The following is a 13,585-nucleotide window of genomic DNA, read 5'->3' as shown; positions in this document are numbered from 1 at the left end:
AAGCCCCTATGAGGAGCCACGTGTGGTGACACTGCGACTGTGGATCTGCAAAGGAAATACCAGTAGTAGGGATGCCAGCTACGTGAGCCACCTGATGAGCTATAAGCCATGCGACAGACCAGCTAGGGGAGGCCACAGACACCAGCATGTGGCCTTGGTGAGCAGCCACACGAGCAAAGACCAACAGGGCTGTGGAGGCATGGAGACTTCCATCTCGATTTCAAAGGGTGTTTCAAACTGGAGGTCCAGACAAAGATTGGTGCCAGGTTCAGGGTCACTACAAGGAGCTTCTCGTAGGGCAATGCATAGTGGGGCTGCAATGATAAGACACTCATCTGTGAGGAATGAAACATAGCTGTGACTAAAGCCGTAGGGGCTGGCTGCCTAAGCCACTGGGAACCCAGCTCTCGGCAGAGTTTAAGGATGCCAGACATGGGACCTTTCACCGAGATGAGTGGAATAGAGGTTCTTGTCTTGGTGCAAGCAGAGAGGACTGGTCAGCAAGACAGCAAGGCTTAATGGGGTAGGGCATCCATCAGAATGGACAGGCACCTCTTCAAACAGAGTCAGGGAGAGCACCTGGCCACTCAGACTGAAGGAAGCAAGGTTACATGGTTTGATAAAGAAAATGCACCCGACAAGCCAGGAGGGCGTCTTAGTCAAGATCGGAGAGAAACACACCTGACAGGCAGGTGGGCATCTCGGCCTCAGACTGGGGCTTGTAAGGGAGTGGGGTCCAGTTCTTCCTGCTGGTTCTGCTTCCTGGGTGTGAAACAGGTGCAATGCCTCCCAAAGTTTTATTGCCCAGTGTTATCAGAATGGGCAGTCCACTTGGCGCTGGGCATAGAGGGTTCTCCTAGGCTGCTTTCCTTGGTGGGGAGGGCTGGGACCACTGATAAACTTATTGGGGTATGAGCAGGACTTCAGAGTGTCAAGAACTGGACTGCTTCCAAGGTATGCTTCTGACATTGCTAAAGGATGCTTCATTCCGTTCCTTTCTGTGGGTGCTTTGTTTTCCTAAGGTCAAGGTCTCACACATAGGCTAATTTCTTACCTAGCAGAACTTTGGAACTTAATGGTGGCCCTGTGGGACTTCTGTCTTGCTTTGGTCTAGTTAAATTTTCCTATTTCCTGGGCCCCCCACTGTTTGGAATAGAAATGTATACCTTTTGCCTGCCTTGCCATTGCATCTCGAAAGCATGTGCCCTGCTTTTGATTATACAGGTTCACAAGAGTTTATCTTGGGTTACCGATGAAACTATGGACTACGGGTTTTCAGACTGATGCTGCACTGAGTTAAGGCTTTGGGGCTTTTGAGGATGGAATTGGTTGTATGTTGTGTGTGAAGTCAGGGTGGAATGTGATGGGTGCAGCACCATCCCCCCCCCGCCCAAACTCATGCAGATGCTTAAACTCTGATGTCTCAATTTTAATAGTGGGTTGATTGAAGGTGGATGCTATACATGGTGGTGGTGGCTAAGAGGTGGGGCTGGCAGGTCATTGGGAGTATGCCCTTGGAGGGTGGGTTTCACAAAAGCATCGGTTATTTGAGCTTGAATTTGGCATAGTTTCTCTCTCTGCAGCCTGGCTCACCACGTGCTTGTTTCTCTGCATCACCATGACTGGTCTCCACCAATGTCAGACTGTGGGGCCACCTGACCCTGAACCGTAGCCTCCAAACTCTAAGTGGAAATAACCCTTTCCTTTCCCAAGGAGTGCCTATCTGGCATGTTAGTTAAAACAATGAAAAGCAGACTCTTGCAGGTAACAACAAATAATAAGGCAAGACAAATGAGGAAAAGAGGAAAAGAAGAGGTGGTAGAAGGAAACCAGAGCCATCATTCTAATGCCAGGTTCTTATCAGCTGCAATCTCTTCACAGTCTCCCATTCGTAAGATAACTTGTTAGCAAGTCCCCTCCCCACCCCACCCCCCACCCAGGGACTGCACCATTTGCCATGGATGAAGCATAGTGCATTAAACTTAGAGACCCCAGAGTCCATCAGGAGACCTGGCTTATGTCCTATGGGTAGACAGTAAGAAGTGGAAGTGGCAGTCCTGGCCTAGCGCCCAAGGGCTCTGAGGAGGTGCGGTCCCTCCTAGCTGGGATGGTGCAAGGAGGACTTGGGGAGAAGAAAGCTTGGGGGCCAGGCCCTGAAGTTTAGCAGGTGCAATTCCATCCTGCTTACCTAGGTAGGGTGAACAGCCATGGTTAAGGGCAGAATGGGACAGCACAGTGTTCATGCAACAGAGAAAGGCAGCTAAAGGAGGCCCGGGAAGGAATGGAGGAAAATTGCGTTGGAATGCAGTTTAGAGCCCAGATGCAGAGGCTGTTGAATTCCTTCATTTTTCAGGTCAGCGGGGAGGCACAGGCAGCCTCTGGCTTGCTGAGAGATGCCCGCTGTGGAAAGCGCTCTGGGTGAGGGTGATTACAAAAGCCCAGCTCTTCCTGCTCACTGAACACGATGCCCTGCACGTGTGGAATTATCAAGGAAGCCTGGCATCAGGAGCCCAATGCAGCCCTGGTGAGGAAAGGGCTACGGGAGAGGGAACATTCTAGAAGCCAAGGACTTTGGCAGCAGCTCCGGGGGAGGGGAAGTGAGGATGTCTTCTGTTCCCAGGGACGGCTTCCCTGTTGTGCTGCTGGCCTCCGCTCATACTTTGCTCCCCTGCTCTTTGGAAGCTGAACAGTCCCCTTTTACAGAGTGTGGACACACGAGCTTTGTGGAACTGCCTGGCAGTGCGTCCTGCAGGTACAAGGAGCCACTGTTCTTGCCTCTCAACCACACTTGACCTTCGACACTGGAATTTTCAAGTAATGAAGTGAAATCATTTTGAGTAGCTTCGTGGGCCATAGTTTGAAGATGGTTTCTCAGTCTCATGTTGGAGCTTAAATTTTAATTTATTTATTTTTATTTAGCTGTTGGCAGAGAGAAGAGACACACAGACACGTAGATAGAGTAAGAGCATGAGGGACAAAGATGTCACATCTGCCAGTTCATTCCTCAAATGCCTTCAATAGCCAGATTAGGAGACCAGAGCCTAATCCAGGTCTCCAGTGTCGTAGGCAGGGATCCAAATACATGAGCCACCATGTGCTGTCACCCAGACTGCACATTGGTAGGAAGCTGGAATTGGGAGCATCAGTGGAGCTGGGACTTGAACCCAAGCACTATGGCAGCTTGACTGCCAGGTCAACCCCCCACCCCTCATGTTGGAGTTTAATCCTCAGTGTGAGGTCTTAAGGGGACAGAAACTTAATCTGACCATAGTATTCAGAGTTGGGGCCTCTGGGAGAAAGGACAAGATCATGAGGTGGAGCCTCCATGATTGAATACTGGTGACTTCAAAAGAAGAAAGAAGGGGCTGGCGCTACGGCATAGCAGGTGAAGCCCCCCCTGCAGTGCCGGCATCTCATGTGGGCACTGGTTTGAGCCCAGCTGTTCCACTTCCGATCCAGCTCTCTGCTGTGGCCTGGGAAAGCAGTAGAAGATGGCCCAAGTCCTTGGGCCCTTGCACCTGCTTGGGAGACTAAGAAGAGGCTCCTGGCTCCTGACTTTGGGTTGGCACAGCTCCAGTTGTTGTGGCCATCAGGGGAGTGAACCAGAGGATGGAAGACCTCTCTCTCTCCGTCTCTGCCTTTCTGTAACTCTGACTTTCAAATAAATAAATAAATCTAAAAAAAAGAAAGAAATCAGAAATGACATACATGCATACTTCCTGCCTCTTGCCCTGTGAGACCCTGCACCCTCTTGGGGCTCAAGGGGTGGGGCTCCTGGGACCTTGGACCTCCAGGGCCATGAGCCACAAGAAACCTCATTTCTATTTAATTTGCCCAGTCTGTGGTGTTGCGTTATTGCAACAGAAAACAGACTAGCTTGCCATGGAAAAGCACAATCCCAGATCCTGGTAACAGAGTCACCTGTATTTTCAAGACTGGAGTTCTGTTCAAGGTGAACATTTCTGTACTGCAACAAAGTGTTATTTAGGAATTGGGTATTGGTACTCTGTGGGCATTTCAGTCCTCATCCCATACTCATTCCGTGGAGACACAGGCAGCACCTGGATTGACAATTGTGGCCAGGAAGTCCTGGTCCCCTCCTCGATGGCACACAGCTGAACTTCCAGTTGACAGCAGCAAGTGAAAGCTGTGAGATCAGTTTTCAAAAGCGTTGCTGTATTATTTAGACTTCATGGAAATTTCCGGAAGCCTGGTGGCATCTGGGTAGTGTATGTCCATTATAGGGAAAAAATACAGCTCCTCTTCTGCTAACGATTCACCTTTCATGAGCCCCATTCTGGTTGCTTCCTAAACGCATTCTTTTTTCACCACCTGAAAGCAATCAGCCCCGGGTTTGTTCTCTCTTCCGTAGACCACAAGTGGCCAGTGGGCAGGGCCCTGTCTGTGGTCCCCTGCCGGGCTACGCCTGCAAAACAGTAAAGCATGATAAAATGGAAGGTTCTGCGGAAGCAGCATAGGAGTTTATTGTGAATTCATCCTGCAAAGTTGCCCTCAAAATGGATTTCAGTAGAATGTACCCTTTGTCTTCTTTTTATGTTTTTTATTTGGAGAAATGATACCCAAAAATACAATTTTTGAAAATAGGTTTATCTCCATATAAGCACCACTTACATTAAAATCCATACTTCTGGCCGGCGCCGCGGCTCAACAAGCTAATCCTCCGCCTTGCCGTGCCGGCACACCGGGTTCTAGTCCCGGTTGGGGCACCAGATTCTGTCCCGGTTGCCCTTCTTCCAGGCCAGCTCTCTGCTGTGGCCAGGGAGTGCAGTGGAGGATGGCCCAAGTGCTTGGGCCCTGCACCCCCTGGGAGACCAGGATAAGTACCTGGCTCCTGCCATCGGATCAGCATGGTGCGCCGGCCGCAGCGCGCTGGCTGTGGCGACCATTGGAGGGTGAACCAACAGCAAAAGGAAGACCTTTCTCTCTGTCTCTCTCTCACTGTCCACTCTGCCTGTCAAAAAAAAAAAAAAATCCATGCTTCTAAGGAAAATGTTAATTTGCCTGTGACAGCAGATGACATAATCTTAAGTATAAACAACCCTGAAGGCTCCATTAATAAAGTGTTAGAAACAATAAATGAATTCAATAAAGTTGCAGGATGCAAGATCAACATAAAAAACCAGTTGCATTTCTATACGTTAAGAACAAAGTATTTGGGGCCGGCAATGTGGTGCAGCAGGTTTAAGCCACTGTCTGCTATGCTGGCATCCCATATGGGCACTGGTTCAAATCCCAGCTGCTCTACTTCTGATCCAGCTCCCTGCTAATGTGCCTTGGAAAGCAGAGGAAGATGGCCTAAGTGCTTGGGCTCCTGCACCCATGTGAGAGACCCAGATGAAGCTCCTGGCTCCTATCTTCAGCTTGGCCCAGACCTGGCCATTGTGGTCACTTGGGGGGTGAACCAGAGGATGGAAGATGTCTCTCTCTTCCTCTCTCTGTCTCTGTAACTCTAACTTTCACATAAATAAAATAAATAAATCTTAAAAGAAAAAAAGTATTCAAAAAGGAAATCAAGAAAACAATCCAACTTATAATAGGATTTTTAAAAAATTACATAGAAATAAATGTAACCAAGGAAGAGAAAGTTAGGATAGCTGAAATATGAAACATTGATGAAAGAAATTGAGGAAGATACAAATAGATGGAAAGATATCCCATGGTTATAAATGGAAAGAATTAATATTGCTAAGTGTCATAGTCCCCAAAGTGATATACAGACTCAGTGCAATCTTTATCAAAATTTCCATGACCTTTTTCACAGAAATAGAAAAAAAACAATCCTAAAATCCATCTGTAACCACAAAAGACCACAAATAGCAAAAGCAGTCTCGAGCAAAGCTGGTGGCATTGCATTTCTGACCTCTCATATACTACAAAGGTGCAAAAATTGCAGACACATAGACCAGCGGAGCAAACATATGGCTCAGAAATAAATCCACACACTTACAATCACTTGATTTTTGACAAAACTGCCAACTGCCAAGAACACATGATGTAGGCAGTTAAAAATTTTTCAATAAATAGTGTTGGGGAAACTGAATATTTACATTGCAGAAAAATGAAATTAGATCTTTATCTCAAGCCATATGTAAAAATCAACACTGATCTGGACAACAGTGTTTTGGATATGACCTCATAAGTATAGGAAACTAAAGCAGATAAATGTAATTACCTCAGACTGAGAAGCTTCTTCAAGGCCAAGGAAATAATCAATGAAGTGAAGAGACAATATACAGAATGGGCTAAAATATTTGTAAACCATACACCTGATAAAGGGTTAATACCCAAAAATGTATAAGGAACTCAAACAACTCAATTGTAAGAACCTGATTGAACCATTGGCAAAGAATCTACATAGATATGTCTTGAAAGAAGACAAATAAGGGGCCGACAGGTGTTCAAAAAACCCACAACTGCCCAGCATCACTGATCATCAGAGAAATTCAAGTCAAAACCACAGAGAGATATCACCTCCCACTGTTTTAGAATGCCTGTTATCAAACAGACAAAAGATAACAAGGGTGAGAGTGGATGTGGGGTAAAGGGAGCCCTTGCACACTCCCAGCTGGTGGGGAATGCAAATTAGCAGAGCCACTATGGAAAACAGTACAGAGGTTCCTCAAAAAATGCAAAATGGAACCATGGAGGCCCATGTTTGATACAGTGGTTGAGCCACTGCTTGGCATACCCACATCGCAGACAGCAGAGTGCCGGGACTCAAGTCCCAGCTCTGCTTCCAACTCCAGCTTCCTGCTAACGTGTTCCTCGGGTGGCAGCTGATGAGGGTTCAAGTACTTGATCCCTGTCATGCACATGGGAGTCCTGGATTGAGTTCTGAACTCCCAGCATTGGTCCAGTCCCAGCTGTTGTTGGCATTTGGGGAGTGAACCAGTGCATGGATGATTTCTCTTTGTTTCTGAATCTATCTGCTTCTCAAGTAAATAAAAATTAATAAAAGAACTGTCTTGTAATCCAACAATTCCACTTATGAGGATATAGCCAATGAAATTAGCATGTGGAAGAGACATCTGCACTCCCAGGTTCATTGCAGACAATTCACGATAGCAGAGATGGAATCAACCTACGTGTTCATCAGTGCATTTATGGATAACGTAAATGTGGAAATAAGGAAATCCTGTAGCATGTAACTATTTAGAGGAAACTGAAGACTTTTGCTAAGGGAAATAAGCCAAATGTCAAATAATCTCATTGACGTGTGTATCTACAACAGTTGAACTCAGAGTCAGAGAGTAAAATGGAGGTTACTAAAGGCTGGACAGATGCTGTTGGTATGAGAAGGGGAAGGGGGTGATTAGTTTGGTCGAATTCCCTGGGGAGGGGAATGACAACTGAGAAAGCAGTGTTTGAAGGCTTGCACATTACTGAAGTAGAGTAGCCCTGTATTTTATAACATGTAGATGACTTCATAACATAGTCATAAAAATTTCTCACGGGCTGGCTACGCCCTGCTCTGTGAGACACACTATGGGAGTTGTAAAACTTGCAAGATACACCACTCCCCAAACACAAAAGACAACTTTTACGTGTGGACTGTTTAGTATGAAGATAGAGAAACAAGTGCTGAATTGTGTTGGGGCAGAAAAAGAGGCTGTTGAAGGAGATTTAGAGTGCATGGTCCTTTAGAGTGCATGGTGGGGAAAAAAATCCAAGAAGAGACTTGAATTCATATAGTGTTTTAAAACTATACCTCACATGTATTCTGTGCACTTGTTAGTCTGCTTTTCTTGAAGTAGCATGTTGAGAAGTAGGTGTGAGGCAGGATGATGAAGTTCTGAGATCTACATAGCACTTGGTGACCACAGTTAGTAATAATGTGTTGCATACTTGAAAATTGCCAAGAGAAGGGCTTAAAGGTTCTCATCACAAGAAAAAGACAAGAGAGGTGGTAGACATGTCAGTTAGCTTAATTTTGTCATCTCACAATTTCTACATAATTCAAAGCATCATATTTTATGCCATAAATAGATCTAATTTTTATTTCATCAAATCAATCACCAATCAATCAAGCAAATAAAATCATTATTCCCTGAACCCAGGAGGCCTCTTCCTTCCCTCTCGTGGCCTCCAGAGGTAATCACTTACTGTTTCTCACCATTGACTCGTTTCCGTCTATTCTGTAACTTCACATAATGGAAGCCTACAGTGAGTTCTTACCCATGACTGTTCTCATGACGACTGTGAGAGTCATCCTGGCTGTGTGTACCAGTAGTTTGGTCTCTTTAAAAATGATGAGCAGTATTCCTTTGTGTGAGTAGATCACACGTCTACCTGCGCCAACCATTTTCCTGTTGATGGACATTTGGGCGAATTCTGGCTTTGGCTATCACAGATAAAACCTCCATGAACTTTGTCTTTTAATATTGTTTCACCATAAAACTTCAGATCTGCATTTCATAGAAAATATTTGACCCTGACAAATAATACGAAACATCAAACATAAATGGAATCCTCAAAACTTCAAGGTTGATGGTAATTTCAAATGCCACTATATATATTTTAATTGTTAGCAGTGTTTTTATTTACACCTGTAAAAAGCTGAGTGCAGAGAGTGCCAAAATATTTGCATCATAGGGAGATTTTGGCACAGAAGTTAAGATTTCCCCTGTGGGCTGGAGATGGGGTAGGGTTTGGGGTAAAGGAGGCAGTGTTGTAGCCCAGCAGGTCGAACTGCTGCCGATGGTACCAGAATCCTGTATTAGAGTGCTGGGTCCAGTCCTGGTTGCACTGCTTCTGATCTAGCTTCCTTATGTGCCAGAGAATGTGCAGCAGAAGATGGCCCAAAGACCTGGGCCCCTGCCACCCACATTGCAGACCAGGATGGAGTTCTTGGTTCCAGGCTTTGGCTTGGCACAGACCTAGCTGTTGCAAGCTGTTTGAAAAGTGGAAAAACTGTCTTTCTGTGTGTGTGTGTGTGTTTGTGTGTTTGTGTGTGTCTCACCTGCCCTCTCTGCTATTCTGCTTTTCAAATAAATAAATTTTTTTCGACAGGCAGAGTGGACAGTGAGAGAGAGACAGAGAGAAAGGTCTTCCCTTTTCCGTTGGTTCACCCCCCAGTGGCCTCTGTGGCTGGCGCACTGCACCGATTGAAAGCCAGGAGCCAGGTGCTTCTTCTGGTCTCCCAGGTGGGTGAAGGGCCCAAGGACCTGGGCCATCCTCCACTGCACTCCCAGGCTACAGCAGAGAGCTGGACTGGAAGAGGAGCAACTGGGACAGAATCCAGCGCCCCGGGACCAGAACCGGGACCAGAACCTGGGGTGCCGGTGCCGCAGGCGGAGGACCAGCCTATTGAGCCATGGTGGCAGCCTCAAATAAATAAATATTTTAAAAGAAAGATGCCTTCATCTCATATTGGAGTGCCAGGGTTCGAGCTCCAGCTCTGACACCAATTCCAGCTTCCTGCTAATGTGCACCCAGGAGGCAGCAGGTGGGAGTTTCCCACCCAGCTGCTGCAGGTACTTGGGAAGTAAACCAGTAAATGTTAGATCTTCTCTGTCTCTCTCTACCTCTGTTTATCTGCCTTTCTGGTAAATAAATCAAAACAATAAAAAAGGGGGCCAGCACTGTGGTGTGGCTGGTTAAGCCACTATCTGCAGCTCTGGCATCCCATATGGGAGCAGTTCAAATCCCAGCTGCTCCACTTCTGATCCAGCTCCCTGCTAATGCACCTGGGAAAGCAATGGAGGATGGCCCACGTCCTTGGGCCCCTACATCCACATGGGAAATCCTGAAGAAGCTCCTGGCTCCTGGTTTTAGATTGGCCCAGCTCTAGCTGTTGTGGCCATTTGGGGAGTGAATCAGCGGTTAGAAGAGCACTCTCTCACCCTCTCTGTCTCTGTAACTCTGCCTTTCAAATAAATAAATAAATCTTTAGAAAAAACAATAAAAAAGAAAATTTGCATCAGAGGCTATTACAAAACACTGCGGAGAGCAGGGTACAAAGAGAATAAGATGCTAAAACAACCTAAAGATTGTTTGTGCAAGATAACTTGGCCAAAAGGGCAGAGTACCTGGAAAAGAGTTGCTTGTATTCCAGCTCTACAAATACTGAGTTTTAAAGCCTTATTCTTGTAAGCAACCACAACATTTTAAAGCAAGGTCTGTGCCATAGTTTGTGCCTTCAGCACAGACAGAATGATAAGCTACAGCCGTGTTGCTTTTTTTTCACAGTGCAGCTGGGGACTGTGAGTGTATTCTAAGTTAAAATATTTTTTAGAAATAGAAAATCAGGGGGGGGGGATCAAACTCTCTGCACTTGATAAAGTTATTATTTCTGTGACTTCTGTTTTAATGATGCAAACGTGTTTTCCAATTGTGATTACCAAGGGGAAAATTATCCCAAGCCTTGCCTGCAATAGAACCCTTAGCGTGATGTAATTGACAACCTCAGGAGATGGTAAGGCAAAGGACACCCCATGGTTATTCCTTGTGACTGTATTTCTGTTCCATAAAAACAGAGAATAAGAATATTTAGATACTGGCTTTTGCCTTTGTTTTGTATTTTCCTAGACGTGATAGACTAATGATCTTCATATGCCTGCTCAAAGCTAGGAGAAAGAACAGAAAGTTTTGGTTATGTGAAGAGTTACCAACAGAACTCCTGAATGTCACACAAGAATGGGGCTAGGCAAAGCCAGGACTACCCGCCTTCAACCACTCTCTGATTCCTGGCTCAGCCTTGTTCTATTGACTTTATTACCTTTAAGAATCTTCTAGAATCTCCTGAGAACAACCACCCAAGATGGACATCAGCACCAAAATCCTCCCTACTTGCCGTCCCAGTGGTACTAGTGGAACCCACAGGGCCAGAAAACAGGGCAGACATCTCCTCCTTCCCTCCTCTCCTCTCTTCTTCACGCCCTTCCTCCCATCCAGCCAGCTGTGAAGTCCCGTGAATTCCACCTGCCGTCACCACCAAGCCTGTCTCCTCTCTGCTCACTGTGGTGGTTTATCTCCACCCACCAATGCCTCCCTGCCTAGTCCCTTGCCCTCTGCCCATCTTCCAGAAAGACTGCACTGACTGCCCAGAGACGAGGGGATGACGCGAGACGTCACACAGTCTGAGGGTTCTAAGCTCTTGAAATAAAGCAGCCACCCAAGGGGGCCTGAGGTTTTTGTAATAGTTACCAAAACTAGTCCCTGTTTATTCTTCAAGTCCATCAGCAAGTGTGAGGTGATTCATGTTCCTCCTGCCTGCATGTGGTTTACCCACCTGTAACCTGGGAGGTGAGCTCTTGGAATCCAGGACTGTTCTCAATCTCCCCATCCACAGTGTTGGTGACATGCTACAGCCGTGCTCTATACAGGTGACATGCTCTACAGTCATGTTCTATGGTGGTGCTGGGAGGCGGTGCTTGGAGGGGTTGGGATGTTGTTGGATCCACCACAAACACTACGGGGAGGTGCATGCCAAGGAGACGGGCATGCCTGGCAGGGTCTTTTGTGTTCTTAGCTTTCTTTAATTTCCTGACTTACTTACCAGCTGGGGCAGGGGAAGGGGGTGATTATTTTGGTCGAATTCCCTGGGGAGGGGAATGACAACTGAGAAAGCAGTGTTTGAAGGCTTGCACATTGCTGAAGTAGAGTAGCCCTGTATTTTATAACATGTAGATGACTTCATAACGTAGTCATAAAAATTTCTCACGGGCTGGCTACGCCCTGCTCTGTGAGATACATTGTGGGAGTTGTAAAACTTGCAAGATACACCCCTCCTCCGACATGAGAGGCAACTTTTACCTATGGACTGTTTAGTACAAAGTTAGAGAACCAAGTGCTGAATTGTGTGGGGCAGAAACAGAGGCTGTAAAGAAGGAAATTTTATAGTGTCCTTTAGAGTGCATGGTGGGGAAAAAAAACCCAAGAAGAGACTTGACTTCATATAGTGTTTTAAAACTATAGCTCACATGTATTCTGTGCACTTGTTAGTCTGTTTTCTTGAAGTAGGATGTTGAGAAAAGAACTTTACCAGGGTAGAGTTTCTCTGAGAATTGATGAGGCACTTATTTTGTATTTCTAGTTACTAGGTATTTTTCTAGATGCTTCAACATGGGAGCAAAGAGAAAAATGCAATCACCTGTGTCTGTTTTGTTGCTTACTTAACACGATTGAATTTTAAATTGTTCTTGCAAATGTTGGCAGCATGTAGACTGAGGCATGGCAAAGTGTAAAGATTCTAATTGTGGGGTAAGGACAGCTGTGAAGAGATAATCGTGGGCATGCTGCCTCCTGTCTCTGTTGACTGCATAACACTGAGATTAATGTTATTCTAATTAGAATCAGCACTGTCTTTAATGAATGCCAGGTTAAATCCATCACTTGTTTTGCAGCTGTGAGTGAGCTTCCTTCTTGGTTGACCTTTGTATCTTTCAGAGGTCAGACTTATTTTCTGTAAGAGGAATTTTTCCTTTTGTCCCATGTTTAGGAAATTTAACTTTTTGGTTGTGTCAAAAAAAAAAAAAAACTGGACAGAAATAATATGTCCAATCCCTGTTCCTTAGGTTGGTTGGAGCTGTTTGACTTAAGGTGAAATTTTGCAACATGTAAGAAATGTCTGTTTTGAAGACCAACATTAGATGATTCCTTCAGTAAGGTCAAGTTCAATGTACCTATTACACGATGAACTGTGGCCCTGCCTCCAAATCATATGTGGAGGTGTTAGGACCCCAGTGTCTCAGAATGCACTTGTATTGGAGGATAGGGCTTTCTAAGGGGGGATGGAGTTCGAAGGAACCTATTAGGATGAGCCTTGACCCAGTCTGACTGATGTGCTTGCAACAGGGGGAAATTTGGGTGCACACAGAGCCACCAGTGCTGCACGTGCACAGAGGACAGGCCACGTGAGGACACAGAAGGCGGTCCATCTTCTGCAAGCCGAGAGGAACCTTAGGAGAAACCAAACTGGTTGACTCCTTGACCTTGGACTTGGGGCTTCTAATACTATGGGAAAATAAATTTTTGTCTGTGGTATTTTGCTACGACATTCCAAGCAAATAAAAACATCTGTTCTGAGTATTACTTCTCTGCCCGACCTGTTCACCCTGTGACAGAGGCATCCATTGCCCACCAGATCTCCACTGGATTCTCTCCACTACCCCTGAGTCCCCATAGATACGTGGAACCAGACACCTAGCTCTAGATCCTGATCCTGGGCTGTGAGCAGGAGTAACAGGAATCACTTCCTGGCTAAAACATTTCAGAACTGTGTTGACCTTCCAACCACTGGATCTTCCAACACCATGGCCAGCATGGCTGTGTTCCAGAGGCACACCTCCTAGATGAAGGTCAGGTTCCCTGCGAGAGTGGGTAGAACAAGACCTGCCACCAACCAATGCTGGCCGTGCACTGTAGGGGAGAAAATGTTTGTTGTAGCATTTACTCTGCACTTGGGAGTTTAATTCCTTCCTTCCTTCCTTCCTTCCTTCCTTCCTTCCTTCCTTCCTTCCTTCCTTCCTCCCTCCCTCCCTCCCTCCCTCCCTTCCTTTCTTCCTTAAGCTTTATTTGGAAGGCAGAGTTACACACACACACACATGCACACACACACACACAC

The sequence above is a fragment of the Oryctolagus cuniculus genome, chromosome 5, assembly GCF_051225735.1.
Source record: "Oryctolagus cuniculus isolate XC-2025 breed Fujian yellow rabbit chromosome 5, ASM5122573v1, whole genome shotgun sequence".
NCBI classification, from domain to species: Eukaryota; Metazoa; Chordata; class Mammalia; order Lagomorpha; family Leporidae; genus Oryctolagus; species Oryctolagus cuniculus.
This window is presented reverse-complemented; position numbering follows the sequence as displayed.